Below are 21,827 nucleotides of genomic sequence, written 5' to 3'. Positions count from 1 at the left end.
CGTTTCCAGCTTCCAGAGGCTACCTTCATTCTTGGCTCTTGGCACTGTTCCTCCATCGTCAAAGCCAGCAATGGCTGGTCCAGTCTTTCCCATGCTGCATTATCCTGGTTCTCTGCTTCCATCATATTTCCTTCTCTGACTCTTCTGCCTCTTTCTTCCCTTATAAGAGCCCTTGTGATTATGGGACCCACCTTGATAACCTAGAATAATTATCCTGTCTCAAGTTCTTTAACTTATCACATCTGTGAAGTCCCTTTCACAAGTTCTGGGGATTAGATATGGACATCTTTGAGGAGTCATTATTCTGCCGGTCACACGCTGTTAATATTCTAAGTAATTTTCTTAAAGATTTTAAATTTAACATCAATCATGGCATCCTATAGTGAGAATAGAAAAGACATGGTCTTTGGACCTGATGGATACTGGTATAAATTCTGGCTCCTTACCTAATAAGCTGTAAGACGTGGGAAAGGAAAGTGGAATAATGAATATCTTGAAGGGTTGTCCTGAGGATTAAATAAAAGTAATGGGTGGAAAGGACCTGGCACATAGGACACACTAAATAAATTGAAGCATAAGGTAGCTGTCATGATAATTAACAGAATTTTAGAGCTGGAAAGAACCCCAGAGATCAGTTCAACCTCTTTAAGCAACAGAACTACTTTTTTATAGTGTAAAAAAAAGTCTTATGTAGAGACTCATGAAAAACCTTAATCTACAAAAAAGATAAAAGCAATAGATGGATCCTTAGGTGGAATAAGTTTCCTTCTCCTCTGTGTCCTCATCATCCCTCTCCCCCCTTCCTCTCCCTTCTCCTTTTACTCTTCCTTTCCTCTTCCTCCTCCTTCTTTTCTTCTTCTTCTTCTCCTTCTCTCTCTCTCTCTTTTTTTTTGGCTGATAATCCTTTGCTGTTTCAGAACGCTTGTTTCTATAGTCTAAGGATAATAGCTTGAAAACCATGGATCTAGTCTGATTTCTCATTTTGCACTGGAAGAAAAAGAAGCCCAGAGAGGTTAAGTGACTTCCAAGGTTGCACAGCTACTTAAAGGAACACGAGGTATCAGAATTTAGTACTCTTGATTCTTAGTCCAATGCTCTCCCTCTCTATCATGTTGGAGGTGGGGTAAGTTAGAGTGACCAGAAAGCTGTTAGAGAAATGAAGAATTTTGGGATATTTAGTTAAGACTAAATATCCTAAAATGATGGCAAAAATAAAAGGAGCCTACCTCCTATCACAGAATCTGGTTTCGTATGTTGCAAAAACAGTACGCAGAAGTACAGAATTTGGCACTTCATCAGCACCGCGTAAAAGGAATGTTGTTTGTGAGATGTACTAGATTAGAAACAGCTTCTCTCTGGCATAACAGTGTTAGAAACTTTGCTTGAAGGCAGGGGTTCTCCACAAAAATTTATAGTTTTGAATTTGGGTTCCAGAGAGCCGGGGCTCCCATGTAATCCTCAGAACACACTGAGAGGACAAGGCAAGTGCTAGCAAAGCAGAGTGTGGCTGTCATTAGGGAGACCAGATGTCTTTGTTTTCAATTTCCCTTTCAATTCTGGGGTCAGCGTTCTTTCTCTACCAGGTGCTCTGAGGTATTACAAAAGCGACAGAATTAAATGGCTGCCAAATTATGCTATAAAAACAATTTTAGTCCAACCCATTCCTGAAACACAGAATTTCTTTCCTTTCAGACTTAAAATTCAACATTCTAATGAAACAGTGTGGCCCTTGTCCAAAATTCATGCAAAACTAATATGTTCTTAGTCTTAAAATCAATGTTACTTAACTCTAGGATACACAATATTTAATTATTTTATGAATGAGCATAAAAGCAAACACTGAACTATATTTCTTCCTGGTCACACTTATTGTTATATCTTGGGGTTATACTTTAGGTATACAAATGAAAGTATGTCTATAATCTGGATAATAAATTCAGTTCATAGTAAAGAATCACAGCAAAATTGCTTAGTTCAGGTTATTCAAAGGCACAAATATTATAGATGATGGTTGGAAACTTCAGCAGAAAAATTAATGATTAAGTTAATTTCCTTGCCAAAAGAAATTGTTCATTTCATACCACACCCCCCCAAATCATATATCCATAATCTACCCACTTGATTTTTTGTCTACTTTTTATTCTGACTGATTCATTGTTTGTGTCACTTACTACTGATGAATTGTCTGGGAGCAGTGGCTGGTGAGAAACTTGAGACTAGGTTTTTTCTTTTTAATATTTATCAGCTTACAATATTGATTACTTTTCAGGAGCAGTTAGCTATAGTAATATAATAGCAAAAGGATAGGATTTAGTTTTGTAAGTCTTGGTTAGAGTTCTAGTTTAATGCTTATTAGCCTTAGTGACCTAACAACTTTAAGAAAATTTTCTTATCTGCAAGATAATATGTGCCTTGCCGGGTTTTGGGGAGTATTAAGAGATATTGATGTGAAGTGTTTTGTGAAGTATTATAGAATGTTAATTTTTGTTTCTCTGATATATGCCAGATATCTCTCTACTGTGCCTTTATTCAATAGAAAATGAGCAGCTACATGACCTATTACTTTTATCTTGGGATAGTGACAGTGTTTCCTATTCCTTGTGTGTGTGTGGTCTGCTTCATGTTTCATGTAGAACTGGCTGTTGTCTCTTTTTTTGAAGGTCTGAATTAGTCTTCTATGGGTAACATTGTATTCTTATTCAATTATTCCAGAGCTACAGAGTTTCTTCACTTCTTTTAACTTGCAGTGAAAATTTCTACTCACCCACAACTTGACTTTGACTTTTGAATCTTGTCTGTCTCCCTGGAATCATTTTCTTCTGGCTTTCTTTCTTGAATGATTCCCTTCATCCTCAGGAAGAACAATTCAAGATGCATATGAAGCAGAAGGGAAAAAAGCCATCTCCGTAAAGCTATCAAATGGTTTATTATAGAGGTTAAAAACAGCAATTAGTTCAAGATGATGGAGTAGAAGGGCATGCGCTCACTCCCTCTTGTGAGAGCACCAGAATCACAACTAACTGCTGAACAATCATCGACAGGAAGACACTGGGACTCACCAAAAAAGATACCCCACATCCAAAGACAAAGGAGAAGCCACAATGAGATGGTAGAAGGGGAGCAATCAGAATAAAATTAAATCCCATAACTGCTGGGTGGGTGACTCACAAACTGGAGAACAATTATACCACAGAAGTCCACCCACTGGAGTGAAGGTCCTGAGCCCCATGTCAGGCTTCCAAACCTGGGGGTCGAGCAACGGGAGGAGGAATTCCCAGAGAATTAGATTTTGAAGGCTAGCAGGATTTGATTGCAGGCCTTCAACAGGACTGGGGGAAACAGAGACTGCACTCTTGGAGGACACACACAAAGTAGTGTGGGCATCAGGACCCAGGGGCAAGGATCAGTGACCCCATAGGAGGCTGAACCAGACCTACCTGCTAGTGTTGGAGGGTCTCCTGCAGAGGCGGGGGGGTGGCTGTGGCTCACCGCAGGGACATGGACACTAGCAGCAGAAGTTCTGGGAAGTACTCCTTGGCTGAGCCCTCCTGGAGTCTGCCATTATCCTTACCAAAGAGCCAGTAACCTCCAGTGCTGGGTTGTCTCAGGCCAAACAACTAACAGGGAGGGAACCCAGCCCCATCCATCAGCAGACAAACAGATTATAGTTTTACTGAGCTCTGCCCACCAGAGCAACATCCAGCTCTACCCACCACCAGTTCACCCCATCAGGAAGCTTGCACAAGCCTCTTAGATAACCTCATCCACCAGAGGGCAGACCGAAGAAGCAAGAAGAAGAACAATCTTGCAGCCTGTGGAACGAAAACCACATTCACAGAAAGATAGACAAAATGAAAAGGCAGAGGACTATATACCAGATGAAGGAACAAGATAAAACCTCAGAAGAATAACTAAATGAAGTGGTGATAGGCAACCTTCCAGAAAATAAATTCAGAACAATGATAGTGAAGATGATCCAGGACCTCAGAATAAGAATCGAGGCAAAGATTGAGAAGATGCAAGAAATGTTTAACAAAGACCTAGAAGAACTAAAGAACAAACACCAAGAAGAACTAAAGAACAAGAAAACAGAGATGAACAATACAATAACTGAAATGAAAAATACACTAGAAGGAATTAATAGCAGAATAACTGAGGCAGAAGAACAGATAAGTGACCTGGAAGACAGAATGGTGGAATTCACTGCCACAGAACAGAATAAAGAAAAAAGAATGAAAAGAAATGAAGACAGCCTAAGAGACCTCTGGGACAACATTAAACACACCAACATTCACTTTATAGGGGTCCCAGAAAGAGAAGAGAGAGAGAGAAAGGACTTGAGAAAATATCTGAAGAGATTATAGTCGAAAACTTCCCTAACAGGGGAAAGGAAATAGCCACCCAAGTCCAGGAAGCACAGAGAGTCCCAGGCAGGATAAACGCAAGGAGAAACACACTGAGACACATAGTAATAAAATTGACAAAAATTAAAGACAAAGTTTTAAAAGCAACAAGGGAAAAATTACAAATAACATACAAGGGAACTCCCATAAGGATAAAAACTGATTTCTCAGCAGAAACTCTACAAGCAGAAGGGAGTGACACAATATATTTAAAGTGATGAACGGGAAGAACCTACAACCAAGATTACTCTACCCAGCAAGGATTTCATTCAGATTTGATGGAGAAATCAAAAGCTTTACAGACAAGCAAAAGCGAAAAGAATTCAGCACCACCAAACCAGCTCTACAACAGATGCTAAAGGAACTTCTCTAGGCAGAAAACACAAGAGAAGGAAAGTACTTACAATAACAAACCCGGAACAATTAAGAAAATGGTCAGAGGAACACACAAATTGATAACTACCTTAAAACTTAAAGGATTAAATGCTCCAACCAAAACACACAAGCTCACTGAATGGATACAAAAAGAAGACCCATATATATGCTGTCTACAAGAGACCCACTTCAGACCTAGAGACACATACAGACTGAAAGTGAGGGGATGGAAAAAGATATTCCATGCAAATGGAAATCAAAAGAAAGCTGGAGTAGCAATACTCATATCAGATAAAATAGACTTTAAAATAAAGAATGTTACAAGAGACAAGGAAGGACACTACATAATGATCAAGGGATCAATCCAAGAAGAAGATATAGCAAGTATAAATATATATGCACTCAACATAGGAGCACCTCAATACATAAGGAAAATGCTAACAGCTATAGAAGAGGAAATCAACAGTAACAAAATAATAGTGGGGGACTTTAACACCTCACACCAATGGACAGATCATTCAAAATGAAAATTAATAAGGAATCAGAAGCTTTAAATGACACAATAGACCAGATAGATTAATTGATATTTATAGGACATTCTGTCCCAAAACAACAGATTACATTTTCTTCTCAAGTGCACACAGAACATTCTCCAGGATAGATCACATCTATCTAATTGAAAATTGATATCATATTAAGCATCTTTTCCAACCACAGTGCTATGATATTAGAAATCAATTACAGGGAAAAAAACAAAAACCACAAACACATGGAGGCTAAACAATACGTTACTAAATAACCAAGAGATCACTGAAGAAATCAAAGATGAAATCAAAGAGGAATACCTAGAGACAGATGACAAGGAAAACACAATGATCCAAAACCTATGGGATGCAGCAAAAGCAGTTATAAGAAGGAAGTTTATAGGAATACAATCCTACCTCAAGAAACAAGAAACATCTCAAATAAACAATCTAACCTTACACCTAAAGGAACTAGAGAAAGAAAAAACAAAACCCAAAGTTAGTAGAGGAAAGAAATCATAAAGATAGAACAGAAATAAAGGAAATAGAAACAAAGCAAACAATAGCAAAGATCAATAAAGCTAAGAGCTGGTTCTTTGAGAAGATAAACAAAATTGACAAACCTTTAGCCAGATTCATCAAGAAAAAGAGGGAGAGGACTCAAATCAATAAACTTAGAAATGAAAAAGGAGAAGTTACAATGGACATTGTAGAAATACAAAGCATCATAAGAGACTACTACAAGCAACTCTATGCCAATAAAATGGACAACCTGGAAGAAATGGACAAATTCTTAGAAAGGTATAACCTTCCAAGACTGAACCAGGAAGAAGTAGAAAATATGAACAGACAAATCATAGGTAATGAAATTGAAGCTGTGATTAAAAATCTTCCAACAAACAAAAGTCCAGGAACAGATGGCTTCACAGGTGAATTCTATCAAACATTTAGAGAAGAACTGAGGCCCATCCTTCTCAAACTCTTCCAAAAAATTGCAGAGGAAGGAACATTCCCAAACTCATTCTATGAGGCTACAATCACCCTGATACCAAAATCAGACAGAGGTACTACAAAAACTGAAAATTACAGACCAATATCACGGATGAATATAGATGCAAAAATCCTCAACAAAATACTAGCAAACAGAATCCAACAACACATTAAAAGGATCATATACCATGATCAAGTGGAATTTATCCCAGGGATGCAAGGATTCTTCAGTATATGCAAATCAATGAATGTGATACGTCATAAAAAACTGAAGAATAAAAACCATATGATCATCTCAATAGCTGCAGAAAAAGCTTTTTGACAAAATTCAACACCAATTTATGATAAAAACTCTCCAGAGAGTGGGCACAGAGGGAACCTACCTCAACATAATAAAGGCCATATACGACAAAACAACAGCAAACATCATTCTCAATGGTGAAAAATTGAAAGCATCTCCTCTAAGATCAGGAACAAGACAAGGATGTCCACTCTCACCACTATTATTCAACATAATTTTGGAAGTCCTAGCCATAGCAATCAGAGAAGAAAAAGAAATACAAAGAATACAAATTGGAAAAGAAGAAGTAAAAGTGTCACTGTTTGCAGATGACATGATACTATACATAGAGAATCCTAAAGATGCCACCAGAAAACTATTAGAGCTAATCAATGAATCTGGTAAAGTTGCAGGATAAATAATTTATGCACAGAAATCTCTTGCATTCCTATACACTAATAGTGAAAGAGCAGAAAGAGAAATTGAGGAAACAATCCCATTCACCATTGCAACAGAAAGAATAAAATACCTAGGAATAAACCCACCTAAGGAGGTAAAAGACCTGTACTCAGAATATAAGACACTGATGAAAGAAATGAAAGATGACACAAACAGCTGGAGGGGTATACCATGTTCTTGGTTGGTAGAATCAATATTATGAAAATGACTATACTACCCAAAGCAATCTACAGATTCAATGCAATCCCTATCAAACTATCAAGGGCATCTTTTACAGAACTAGAACAAAAAGTCTTAAAATTTGTATGGAGACACAAAAGACCCTGAATAGCCAAAGCAATTTTGATGGAAAAAATCGGAGGTGGAGGAATCAGAATCCCTGACTTCAGACTATACTACAAAGCTACAGTACTATGAAACTATACTACAAAATGCCAGTAGTATATGGTACTGGCACAAAAACAGAAATATAAATCAATGGTACAGGATAGAAAGCCCAGAGATAAACCCACACACATAAGGTCACCTAATTTATGACAAAGGAGGCAAGAACATACAGTGGAGAAAAGACAGCCTCTTCAATAAGTGGTGCTGGAACAACTGGACAGCTACATGTAAAAGAATGAAATTAGAACACTCCACAAGACCATACACAAAAATAAACTCCAAATGGATTAAAGACCTAAATGTAAGCCCAGACACTATAAAACTCTTAGAGAAAAACATAGGAAGAACATTCTATGACATAAATCACAGCAACATCTTTTTTGACACACCTCCTAGAGTAATGTAAATAAAAACAAAAATAAACAAATGGGACCTAATGAAACTTAAAAGATTTTGCAAAGCAAAGGAAACTATAAACAAAACAAAAAGACAACACTCAGAATGGGAGAAAATATTTGCAAATGATTCAACGTACAGAGGATTACTCTCCAAAATATATAAGCAGCTCATGCAGCTCAATATTAAAAAAAAAAAACCCAATCCAAAAATGGGCAGAAGACCTAAATAGACCTTTCTCCAAAGAAGACATACAGATGGCCAAGAGGCATAGGAAAAGCTGCTCAACATCACTAATTATTAGAGAAATGCAAATCAAAACTACAATGAGGTATCACCTCACACTGGTCAGAATGGGAATCATCAGAAAATCTACAAATAACAAATGCTGGAGAGCATGCAGAGAAAGGGGGACCCTCTTGCACTGTTGGTGGGAATGTAAATTGATACAACTACTATGGAGAACAGTATGGAGGTTCCTTAAAAAACTAAAAATAGAATTACCATATGACCCAGCATTCCCAGTACTGGACACATACCCTGAGAAAACCATAATTCAAAAAGACACATGCACCCCAATCAATGTTCATTGCAGCACTATTTACAGTAGTCGGGTCATAGAAGCAACCTAAATGCCCATCGACAGATGAATGGATAAAGAAGATGTGGTACATGTATACAATGGAATATTACTCAGCCATAAAAAGGAATGAAATTGTGTCATTTGTAGAGACACGGATGGACCCAGAGACTGTCATACAGAGTGAAGTAAGTCAGAAAGAGAAAAAGAAATAGTATATTAACGCATATATGTGTAATCTAGGAATATGGTACAGATGAGCTAGTTTGCAAGGCAGAAATAGAGACACAGATGTATGGAACAAACGTATGGACCCCAAGGCTGAAAGCGGGCGGTGGTGGTGGTGGTGGTGGGATGAATTGGGAGATTGGGGTTGACATATACACACTAATATGTATAAAATAGATAACTAATAAGAACCTGCTGTATAAAAAAATATAATTAAATAAAACTCAAAAAAAAAGAAATTAAAAATAGCAGGAAGGGGCTTTCCTGGTGGTGCAGTGGTTGAGAGTCTGCCTGCTGATGCAGCGGACACGGGTTCGTGCCCCGGTCTGGGAAGATCCCACATGCCGCAGAGTGGCTGGACCCGTGAGCCATGGCCGCTGAGCCTGCGCATCCGGAGCCTGTGTTCCACAATGGGAGAGGCCACAGCAGTGAGAGGCCCACGTACTGCAAAGATAAACAAAAAAACCCCCCAAAACAGCAGGAAGGATTGTTTGTAGTAATTCATGTAAGAAAATAATTGGTAAGAAAGTCATAAGATAGTTATATCTCTAATATTTCTAGAAGTATAGTTCCTATAAAAAATGCACTTGACATTATGACGCAGGGTAATAAATAGGAAATTATACCCAGTGGGGTGGAACCTAAAGTGAAGAATCTATATAATGGTTCTGTACTCAGTTTCAATGTATGGGGATGTTTCTCCCACACCACCAGGCAAGTCTCGGATACCACCTGGGTGTACTACAATTTGACTCAATTCTGACATTCTCTACCTGGAGGTAGTATTAGATCCCACGTTAGGGCTCAGTCCCTTAAGACTGTCTCCCTGCAGCCCCCACAGCCTGCTCACATACCACTTCTGTTGCCAGTTGCAAGTCCAGGCAGTCACCTGGGCTTCTGACCAACTGGCTACAGATTAAGGTTCCAAAGACCCCTTTCTCCCCCTTGAGTTTGATTAATTTGCTAGAGTGGCTTGCAGAATTCAAAGAAACATTTTACGTACTAGATTACTGGTTTATTATAAAAGGATATAACTCAGGAATAGCCAGATGGAAGAGATGTATAGGGCAAGATATGGAGAAAGGGCACAGAGTTTCTGTGCCACTCTTCCTGAATCTCCACATGTTCACCAACCCGGAAGCAATACAGATCCTTTCTTTTTGGGTTTTTATGGCCATTACATAGGCATGATTGATTAAATCATTGACCATTGGTGATTGAACTCAAACTTCAGCACTTCAACTCCCGGGGTGGTTTGGGGGAGATGGACTAAAATTCCAATCCTCTAGTCACACAGTTGGGTACTCTGCTGAGCAGTCCCCATCCTTAGGTGCTTTCCAAAAGACATTCATCAGCATAACAAAAGATACCTTTATTGTTCTCACCACAGGACATTTCAAGGGTTTTAGGAGCTCTGTGCCGGAAACGGGGACAAAGACAAAATATATATTTCTACTATAAATCACAATATCACATTATGTTAGAAAAGATACAGACTTGCTCTAGAGGAGAGAAGAGGTATCCTACATACAAAGTACCTAGGTGGAAATCCACCACAGAGTTGACACACACTGTTGAAAATTATAATTAAGATATGAATAAGAGAATCATAAAAGAACTACCATTTTGAAATTATATTAAGGGACTATCTGAGCAGACAGAAAAAAGTGATTAATGTGCCTCTAATTCAAAATATAAGATTGACATTAGGTTGGGTATCTTAATTCATGAGCACTTTGTCAAGAGTCAAGACATACACTGGAAGTCTTCTTAGGCTAAGCCAAGAACATCTAATGAGGAATGTATGACTTGTGTTGCTGACAGTTTCATTTTCCAGTAGGTATGAGAACTGACCTGGTAAATGGTAGTTTTAACAAGAACTGCATGACAAACTGACCCTGTCAAGCTTAGTGTCTTTTCATGCCCAGATCTCTGGGTTCATAAGATAAACTTTAGCTATAGGAGAACTGAATGTTTGAAGACACATCAAATAAGATAACACATGTAAAATACTTAGTATAAGGTTTTAGATAAATACTAAATTACTTCTTAGAGCTCCAGTGTATAGCAGTGTACAATAGAATGTCAATGTTTCTAGATCTTTGACTTTTAAGAAAGTCAAAGTATTTTGTATTTAACAAGACAAAATAATTTCCTAATTTGTTAAATATAAAATATTTTGTTTAAATGTCAATTTATTTGAAAGTTAATAAAGATAGATTTTTAAAATAGGTTTATTGGTTCCTTCTTTCTTTCCTTCCTTCTTTCCTTCAATTTCCTTCTCTTGAACTTTATATATTTTTCTATTGTTGTGTCTATATTTTCCAGCTGAGTTTTAAAACACTTCATATATGAAGCTATCAAACCTTTATGAAAATATTAATTTGCAAACATTTTGAGAGTTTGTCATTTTCCTGAAAATTTTGTTTATATGACATTTTCTGAGGTACAGAGGTTTTCATTTTTAAGTATGCAATTTACTTTCTTTATGATTTCTGCCTTTGGTGCCATGCTTAGGAAGGCCTGTCTCTCCCTTATTTTTTTTCTTTTTCAATTTTTAATCTTTTGGCAAATATTTGTCTATGGAAGTGTAATGCTTGTGGGTGTTATAGAAGGCAGAATTTCTTAACTATCTTTTTGTTTTTAACATCTTTGTCAAGGAAAGTGAAACTTAGACTAGAAATATGAAATGTTCACTGGAGAGAGAATACGGATTTTCAGGAAGAGTGAAGAAACTGGTTAAGTGACTTCTAGTGGTTTTTTTCTTTCCTTTCCTTTCTTTTTCTTTTTTCCTCTTTCTTTATTTCTTTCCTTGATGAATTAGGCCCTAGTATTCTGAGACAACCAGCCAAACAAACTGAAAATCCCCCCTTATTTTAGTTTTCTTTGAGTAGTCTTTGAGGTACTAGAGCAGATAGAATGGCAATGAATAAACATGGTTTTAATTTTCAAAGGGGCAGAGGGAGAATTTGTGGGTGTTAGATGATCAGTTTTGTTCTAATCTCAGGAAAATTTCTAGAATGTGTCATTAAAAGAGTGCTTGTTGTGACCTCTAGGAACCAGTGTGCATTCACAAAACTAGCTCATTTTGTGTAACAGGCTTATATTAATGCTTTCTTTTTTATAAAAAAGTAGAATAGAGAAATGGTGTGTTTCTCACAACATTTTTATAGACATGTAGGAGAAATGTGACTTGGATGTTTGTTCAACTAGATGAATATGTAACTAACAGACTATACCCAAAGTAACTGTAAATGGATTGATTTGAGCTCAAGGGAAATAGTGGCAAAATTCTTCTACTGGTTTTAAACTGTTCAAATTTTGTCAGTGACCTCAGAATATGTATTTGATAGAAATTGAATTTGCATTAGATAAGTAGTAGGAAGGAATGTATTGTGTGAAAGAATTAACACAAAAATATAAACAAGATCTATTAAGATGATATTTGATGAAAATCAGTGTAAGTTTTATATTTTTTTCACTAAATAAATTACATAACTGTTAGATAAGGAAATATGACTAAAAATGACTTAGCAGATGTCAGTAACTTTTTTGTGAATCAACATATGGCCACCAAGAAAGCCAACTCTGTTAATCATTGTATCAGGAAAATTATAGTGTCCAGAATAAGGGAAGAAGTAGTCGTGCCTTGCTTAATATTGGCCAAATTGCACCTAACATGGTGTGGTGCCAAGTATTAAATAGAGATTGATGCATAGTAAAGAGGGAAAATGACCAGGATGGGAGAAATAGAAACCATGCCTCACCATCATGGCTGAAGCCACATGAAAAGAGAAGACACATAGGAGAGTTGTTCTCAGACATCTGAAGAGTTATTAGGTGGTGAATGTAGAATTAGGTCCAATAGTGGACCTACTAAGATGATAGGCTTCAGCTCAACATAATGAAGAATTCTAGAGTTCCTCTGAATGGGAGAAGTGACTATTTAAGAACGGGCTACACAATTACTCAGCCGGTAATGTTACAGAAGAATGAAGAGTTTGTCGAGCTGACCCTTTTAAATCTGAGATTCCAATAATGAACTTTTCAGTTTTTCCAACACACAAAAGCATTGGGAGGCATTCCTTAAGCTTTCTGGCTTTATCTAATAAGAAGGCAGGTGCATTTACAGCATACATGACAGGTCACCTTGGGCAGGGGACTCTAAGTAAACTATCCAGAGCAGGTCCCTGGAACCAGCCCATGCTGCCCAGATCTTTGGGTCACAAGGTAAACTTTAGCTGTTTGTGACTGATTCTGTAACAGCATTCATTTGGAAACATAACAGATAGAGGCCAATAGTTAAGTTTTGCAAATTAGTACAAGTATGGCAAGTGTGGAAAAATAGCTTGAAGGAACAAGTTTATATTCTGAAATACCTGGATTAACTGCAGCCTGAAACAATCTTAATTTCTGTTTATGGTCTTAATGACTACAGCTTTATCATTTAAGTTATAAAATCATTTCAATTATCTTAGTTTCTTGAACAAAAACACATATGTTTTGGTGCCTTCCATTTTTAAAATTGAATCCACAATGACTAAGGAAAATCATTGCTAGTTTATATTGGTCTCCTAAGATCACTGTATCGGGGAAGGGTGGATGGAACATGGCTTATCTTTCATGATTATTCTTATACACAGAATAACACTACATATGGGGGTGAAGGTAAGCACAAAAGATGACAGCATCACGGGAGGAATAAAGAAAAGCTAGCAGTGCTTCTCTTCCTGTTTTGGTGCAGAGAAGAATAGGTAGGAGTCATCATTACAATTTGAGAATTAAGGATAATTTGTGAGGACTGAATGAAATAATTTATAAAGCACAAAACCTAACAAATGCCTGGCACACAGGAAGCATTCAGTAAGTGATGGCCATTATTAGGATTTGATTGTTGCTATGTAACCATATGGTGTAGGATCAGAGCTCCTTAGGATGACTTGGCTGCTTGAAGGGGTTATCTTATTCAGAGAGCACAAAGTGACTGGATTAGGGCTCAAGCCTGAACAATTTTCTGAGAAGTAGGGACAATTCTCCCATCAGGGTTCTCTAATCCCCATCTGCCCTGCCAGTCCAATCCTTCCGGTCCCTACCCTTTGGAAACTCATAGACTAGTGGTGCAAACAACTATCCACACTTGTGACATCACATATGGGTGATATCTCTCCAGCCTCAATTACTTAACAAACTTTTCCTCCCTGTTTGCATTTTCATGCTGCAGCATTTACATTGCCAGTATAATTAGAGAAAGGAGTGGTGTTATGGGTTGAATTACGTTCCCAAAGTCCTAACCCTTGCACCTGTGAGTGTGATCTTATTTGGGAATGGGATGTTTCAGGTATGGTTAGGTTAAAATGAGGTTGTACTGGGTTAGGGTGGGCCCTAATCCAATACGATTGGTGTCTTTATAAGAAGAGGAAAATTCAGACACAGACAGACACAGAGATGATGGCCATGTGAAGACGGAGGCAGAAATTGGAGTTGTGTTGCCACAAGCAATGCTTGTGGCAGGAAATGCCTGGAACTACTACAAACTGGAAGAATGATCCTGTAGAGCTTTCAGAGGGAGCATGGCCCTGCTGACACTTTGATTTTGGATTTCTAGCCTCAAGAATCATGAGAGAATTAGTATCTTCTGTTTTAAAGCTACCAAGTTTGTGATATTTGTTAGAGCAACCCTAGGAAACTGATACAGGTAAGAAATACAAAATATCCAGAGAAGAAATGGATAGAAATAGAATTTCATAATTAATTTAAAAAATGAGTATTAAGGCTGAAGGTGGTTTTTAAAATTATTATTACTTTTTTTAAACATCTTTATTGGAGTATAATTGCCTTACAATGGTGTGTTAGTTTCTGCTTTATAACAAAGTGAATCAGCTATATGTATACATATATCCCCATATCCCCTCCCTCTTGTGTCTCCCTCCCACCCTCCCTATCCCACCCCTCTATGTAGACACAAAGCACCGAGGTGATCTCCCTGTGCTATGTGGCTACTTCTCACAGCTATCTATAAAATTATTATTACTTTTGAAGCCTAATAGGTACTGCTTGTGGATGATGAAAGCTTTAATTTTCAGGTAGGATAATAGAACTACTGTGACTCTTGGCATTTGAATTTTGGATTCTCTTGCATTAGAACGATTGCTCCAGTGAGACTAATAACCAGGCCTATGTACTTCAGAAGTAGGCTAGAGCTTCTTGTTGAGGTTCAGCTGTCTGATTTTCCCAAACGTTTTTGGTGATGGCTTATTGACATGTAGAAAGGTATGAAGGCCTATGAATGAAAGGTGGAGGGGCAAACTCATGAGAACGTTCACCCGTTGTAGTTGGTTGGAGAAGAGACATCTTCAGGAGTGGAGAGCAAGCCTGATTTTCAGCTACAGAGAATTGTAGTACTTCAATTCCAGATGGCAGACCTCACATTTCTCTTGCTTTTAGCTGGTAATCGAGCTAAGCCACTGTGACATTGTGTTTGGGTTGAAATCCAATTACTGATGTTTTGCTCTACTTTGCAAATTCTAGTTAATGGCCTAGAATCAGTCTTGGAAACAACCTGAGAAAATATCTAGTGCAATGTCAGAAAACTGAGGCCAAGGAGATGAGGTCAAGTTTATGTTGTCACATTGCTGAGTTTAGAAACTGTTCTCTTAGCTTTCAGTGCAGCTTTATCCATTATTCAGTGGCCCCTACTTTTCATTCATGATTACAAAGCCTTTATATTCTGTCAGTTAACCATATTATCATGTTGTATGGACACAAATGTGAAAATGCATCTTTTTTGGGGGAAAATTTTATTATGACATATGTATGATATTAAATATTATTAATTATGATTGAAATTAAATATGTGAAAATTAGTACTAACTGTATCACTATTTTTATGACCTCTTACACTATCATAAATAAAATTGCATATAAAATCACTAAGTACGGTTGTGTTTGGTATCCAGTAGGTGGTCAAAATGCATTGATTGAATCTGAATGTTGTGGTCAAATTTGTTATTTGTTTTACTTTCTTCTTCTTATAAATGGTAAATTTAATAGTATCTATTGGGCTGATATGGACTTCCTTAATGATGATAAACAAACACAGTAAAATTTATTGAAGCTTTGGTGTGAGGTAGGCACCAAGTAAATGCATAACATACGATGCCTCATTTAGTACTAATCACAATGTGATGTAGAGATATGATAAACACTTGTGTTTTGAGAAGGATGTAACCGAAGTTTACAGAAGTTAAATAATTTTCCCAACACCTAAGAGAATGTAAGTGAGGTATCGAGAATGTGAACCAATGCTATACCCCAGAGTTCTTGATGGTACCCATTCTACCATATTGCCTCCTGTGGATCAAAAATATATATGAGTTATACATACATTAAAATTTTTTCTTTCTTTAAGGTTAGCATTGTAATGGGTTTGAATTAAAATTTTTACTACTGAGAAGTGACCCTTAGGCATAAGTTGATATGGTTCTTAAGTCATTTCATTCCTAATTCACTTTCTAATAAAGTCATTTTCAAAGATTCTTCATTTAGTTTCACACACGCATACCCATGTACACACATATACATATCTATCCCAAACAAACTTTAAAGTCTTTTCTCTTTTTTTGATTCTTGTGAAGATAACCTTTATGGCATATACATTTTTTCTACTAAATATCAAGAACTTAATTTGATAAAATTATATATATCATTAAAATAAATATATTTGTTAACTTGTGGGTCAATAATCATGTAATTTTAAAAAGTTTTATAATTAACACATATATTTGATAGTATAGAAGGCTAACAAAGGTTTTTAAAATGATATCCTAAAAATGAAGACAAGTTTTACACATTCAGAGTCAGACATTAAGATAGTACTATGCATAAAACATTTTTATAGGCTCATTATCGTATTCAAGTGTATATTCACCTATCATAAAACAAAATAACAGCCAAATTAAAATATGTTTTTGTGGGCAAAGACGTGATAAAAAAGAATTGTTGTGCCTTTCCATTCATCTTAATGACTGCTATTGCCAACATAATCTAGTGATTAGAAACTGGTCTTTATGATGGTCAGGAGAAACATTTTGTTTGAAAAATAGTTGTTTTGGGATCTGCAAATAGACACAGTTTTCATGTGTATGTTATTTCAGAGGGCTTGGGCAAACATTTTGGGGGGGAGTGTCCCCCCAAAATTTTGGAGTGTCCCTTTGGAGAGTGAAACCTGCCAATCTTACTTTCTGGTTTTTATATGAAATCTGACTGCAAGTAAAACCACTTTAATCCCTGCATTTTTTGGTTTTGGTTTTCTGTGATGAACAGCTCTGTGTCGTTTCATCAAAAACTTGCCAAACTTATTAGGGGAAATTTCCTCTTTCATGTAACTTTTTTCACACTTTTTTTTGCGGTATGTGGGCCTCTCACTGTTGTGGCCTCTCTTGTTGCAGAACACAGGCCCCGGACGCGCAGGCTCAGCGGCCATGGCTCATGGGCCCAGCCGCTCCGCGGCATATGGGATCTTCCCGGACCAGGGCACGAACCCATGTCCCCTGCACTGGCAGGCGGACTCTCAACCACTGCGCCACCAGGGAAGTCCCTCTCTTTTCATTAACCCCAACAGCAAGTACATTAGCAAGTTCTGTTGGCTCTACCTACAGCAGGTACAGAATTATTTCATTTCTCTCCATCTCCAACCACCATCCTTTCCAGCCTGGATCACTGTGACTACATTCTCACTAGCCTCCTTGCTTCCATACTTGATGCCCTACAATCCATTCTCTAGAATACGTTTTTGTACCACAAGTCAGTATTATGCCACATATATGATCCCCATCCTCCCTACACATACACAACACACTCACACACACACAATACCCTGGCTTAAAACCCTCAAGTGGCTAATTACAGTATTTAGAATAAAATCCAAAATTTCCCCAATTTAGAAGGCCTAGTGATTGTTCTTATCAAAGGGACAGTGAGGGGCGTCCCCCTCTGCTAGTTTCCCTGGTAACTAATGAGCCCACCTGACATCAGTTCCCCTATAACTGGTAATCTCCCCTTCCCCCACCCCCCCACCCCCAGCAAAGACTGCCACCATGTCCTGCCCACCTTCCCCCGTACACGGTGGGGTATCTCTCCAGGATCTTGCTTCAGACATGTAAGATTCCTCTATCCATTAAACCACTGATGTCTCTCTTGCTCACTCTGGGCTCTTTCTTCTGTCTTGAAGCTAGGCAAGCACAGGCCTTGTAGGCCCGCAGGGTGCAGCCCAACACCTATTTAGTCTACTCTTGCCTACTTTCCCAACCTCATCTTACGCCACCTTCCTCTTTGTCAGTTACCCAACCACAGTAAATTGAGTTTTTCTTGAAACACCGAGCTCTTTCTACCTCCTGACTCTTGCCCTCAGTTCTCTCTGCCTGGAATGCTTTCCTTGCTCATCCTTCGACAGTTGGCTCCTTATCATCCAGCTCTCAGTTCAAACATCACCTCCTCAGAGAGACCTTCCTTGTAGAGTTGCCAGATTTAGCAAAACTACAGGTCTTTAATAAATGGGAGAGGCCCACGTACCGCAAAAAAAAAAGAGAGAGAGAACTCCACCTCCACTTAGCATGAAAGCCCATGGCCCAGTGTCTGACACTTATAAGCTCTCAATAAATGTCAGTTTTATTGGGCTTATTGTATATGGGGAATTAAAGTTATTTATAATAAAATCCATAATAGAAATGCCACGGACTTACTAAGATCTTTCAGCAATTTTAAGTTAAGAGAAATTCTCTATGTAACCTAATCCTGTAGTCTCAAATTTCTAAGGCTTTAAGGCAAATTCATAAAGTAATATATTTCAAGGTACAACAGCTGATTATTTACTCTATCTTTCTGAGCAGTGATTCTCAACCATGGAGCAATAACATCAGATTTTGTGGTGAGATGCATGTATGGCTTGAAAAGTACCTAAAAGTACCTAGATTTACACCTGAAAATGAAAAGGAAACCTGTTGCTTTAATAACACAAATTACAGAAAAACTAGAATCTTGGTTGGTTTGGATTTAGAGAAGTCACAGTGATTCTCAATTAGGGCATTCTCTCCCAAGGGGGACAATATCACAACTTTGGGGGACAAAAATATTTAGTCAGCTGTGCTCCAAGAGGGAGTTCCAGGCATTCCTACCTTGCTTTCCAAGATAGAGGAGCTCTGGCTTGGCCAAGGGCAAAATGGATATACCAAGGTCATATCATGGGTCTTTAATACAAGGGTGTACAATACAGTCAAAGGTCTTTCTTGTTCATGATTCATTCTGCTGCCTTTCCTGTCTCCCATGCCTTTGGTGTATAGGGAGCCTACAGGGTCATCCTGCTTTGGATGATAGAGTGAAGTCTTAGGGAGAAGGGCGCTTTCTGTTTTCCTGTCTTTTCTTAACATTAGAGCAAAAAGATCCTAATAGCCAAGAACTACCAAATGTGGCTAAGGGTAAAGGTGTCATGGGCCAGGTTACTAAAGGTTTACTTTTAGTCTAGATATTATTCTAAATGGGTCAGAGAGATTCTTGAAGCCCACAAGGCACAGCTTAGCTCAACAAAGAAAAGGAGCTGATAGTAATTTGGAGTTGAAATCTTAGCTAAAATAGAGCATCCATTTACCTAGAAAGCAGACTGTAGGATTTAGAGTCTGTCCTGGTTTTGAGTCCCAGCTCAGCCACATTTAACTGGGGCATTGAACAACTTTCCCAGCTCTCTGAGCCTTAGTTTGGTCATTTATAAAATGGTAATAATGATGAGCATCCTCAGGATTGCTGAGAGAATTCAATGAGAAAATGAGTGTGAAGGCTCTTAGCACAGCTGTGCCTGCTCTGTATTGGGTACTCAATAAATTGTTGCTATTATTATTATTATAACTTGGCTGAGTTCCTAGTTGAAGTTCTTTCTTGGTGTCATAAGAAAATGAGACTTTCAGAAGTTGACTGGAAGAAAAGATTTCATAAATAAGTTTGGGGTAACATATCTTATAGGAAATACACAGATGGGAAAAAGAAATAGGAACCACAGTCCAAAGATGTGCCTTAGGGAGACTTTCTATGGGAGTGACTCTCCTGGGTCACATTCCATTGTTGATGGAGGGAGTACCAGAAACACAACTTTAGGTTAGAATCAAGAATTTCAACAACATATCTGCTTTGTTTGTAAGCCATCTTGTGAGCTTAAGAATGAGCATAAAGTGACCTCAGGGGACACTTCTGTTACTTTAAATGAAGAAATACAAAAGTTGTATATTTGAATGTCAAGACATTTGATACTGTTTGTATTTTAAGATCCTGGAGAGTACTAGAAGACCTCACTGTAACATTTAGTACACTTTTTCAGTGGAGTGGCCCTTTGAGAATTGTAGCAGAAAGTACCAGATGCCTACTAAAAGTTGTTCCACTTCTAGTAGCAGGACACAGAGAGGCACAGCTACTGTGTTTTCCAGCCTGTGGTTAGGCTGGGTCATATGACCATGCTGACTCCAGTGGGATCTGAACAGAAGTCATGTGTGATACTTCCAAGCCTGGCCCATAAAATCTTTCACAAATGCTCCTCCATGGGCTTTCCCATGGCATCCCATGGGATGACAACATCCAGAGCAACTATGGGAACCTTATGTTGAAGGCAGCAGTGCTTCTGAAAGCCGAAGTCCCTGAATGACTGGATGGAAAACGCCTAACACGTTCCTGATCTTTCCAACCTGTCGTCCTGAACTTGAATGAGAAAACAAACAAGAAACAGTGAAAAAAATTCCACTGTGGTTGGATTATTATATTCTAGGTTTATTTGTTTGTACTTTCACGTACTATAAACATTTGGTCAAAATGTTGTGTTAAGTTCGTTCTTTGGAGTTCACTGTCTGCTCCAAATATATAACAAAGATAGAGAAACCATATTTAAAATATTAAAAAAATACAGACCTTGAAGCAAAATAGGCAGAAATGAAAAAGAAGAACAGGTGAATATGGAAAAGAACAAACTGGGAATCTTGGAAATAAAAGATGTAATTATTGAAACAAAAATCCAACAGAGAGGGTAAAGTCTACATTGGTCTTAACTGTCAAGAGAATAAATGGTTTGGAACACAACACTGAGGAATTCCACCAGAACACAGCACAGAGAAACGATGAGTTATAAAAAGCAGTTTAAGAGAAATGAAAGTTAGATTGAGTAGCTTCAACATACATCTAATAGAAGTCAATAGTGAAAGCAAAATTTGCTAAAAATATGTGAATAAATGCAATTAATTAACAACTGTGAAAATAATACAATAAGAAATAATAAGAAGAATGTGAAAAGAAGCTCTAAATAATAATAAGATGGGGCTTCCCTGTGGCGCAGTGGTTGAGACTCTGCCTGCCGATGCAAGGGACACGGGTTTGTGCCCCGGTCCGGGAAGATCCCACACGCCGCGGAGCGGCTGGGCCAATGAGCCATGGCTGCTGGGCCTGCGCGTCCGGAGCCTGTGCCCCGCAACGAGAGAGGCCACAACAGTGAGAGGCCTGTGTACTGGAAAAAAAAAAAAAAAAGATGATGAAAGAGGAGTCCAGTGGGTAGTCACATCATGCTAAGCTCTTGTTTAAGTGCTAGTCAGAGATACTAAATGAGTCTAATTTTAAATGAACATTTATAGTGAAGTATTAATTAAGGCAACTTTAGCTGTGGAAAATCAGTGGTTCAACACAATCTATTTCTTGATAACCTATATTCCAATTGGGGCGGAGATAGTTCATGGGATGTCTCTGTTCCACATTATCATTCAACAAAGCAGACTCATAAATGCTTTATCTTCAACACAGGCTTTCAGAAAGTTCCCTAGGGCATTGACATATAGCTGGCAAGGAGTGGGAGTGGGGGGAGATGGAGGTTCTAATGGACCGAGCTCAGGAGTGGCACTCCTCACTTCTACACACATTCCACCAGATTGGCTAGCGCTCAGTCCAGTAGTCCTACCTTCCCAACTTCAGGGGAGGCTGGCAAAGATAGTTGAGCTGTGTGCCCAGCTGTGAAGGAGAATAAGTTTTATGAACAGTTAGCCAGTCTCTGTCACAATATGTATTTCAACAATTAAAAGTAACACCCAGAGTACAGTTACAGTCTGTAACTTCCAAACCTGTAGAGGGAGAAAAGGGACCATAGAAATCTTTATTCACCCAATAGAAGGCAGGAGAGGGGAAAAAGG

This window comes from Delphinapterus leucas, chromosome 1 (assembly GCF_059928025.1).
Source record: "Delphinapterus leucas isolate spDelLeu-1000000601 "Yukka" chromosome 1, BTC_Dleu_Yukka2, whole genome shotgun sequence".
In the NCBI taxonomy this organism is placed as follows: domain Eukaryota; kingdom Metazoa; phylum Chordata; class Mammalia; order Artiodactyla; family Monodontidae; genus Delphinapterus; species Delphinapterus leucas.
Note: the sequence above shows the minus strand (reverse complement) of the source record.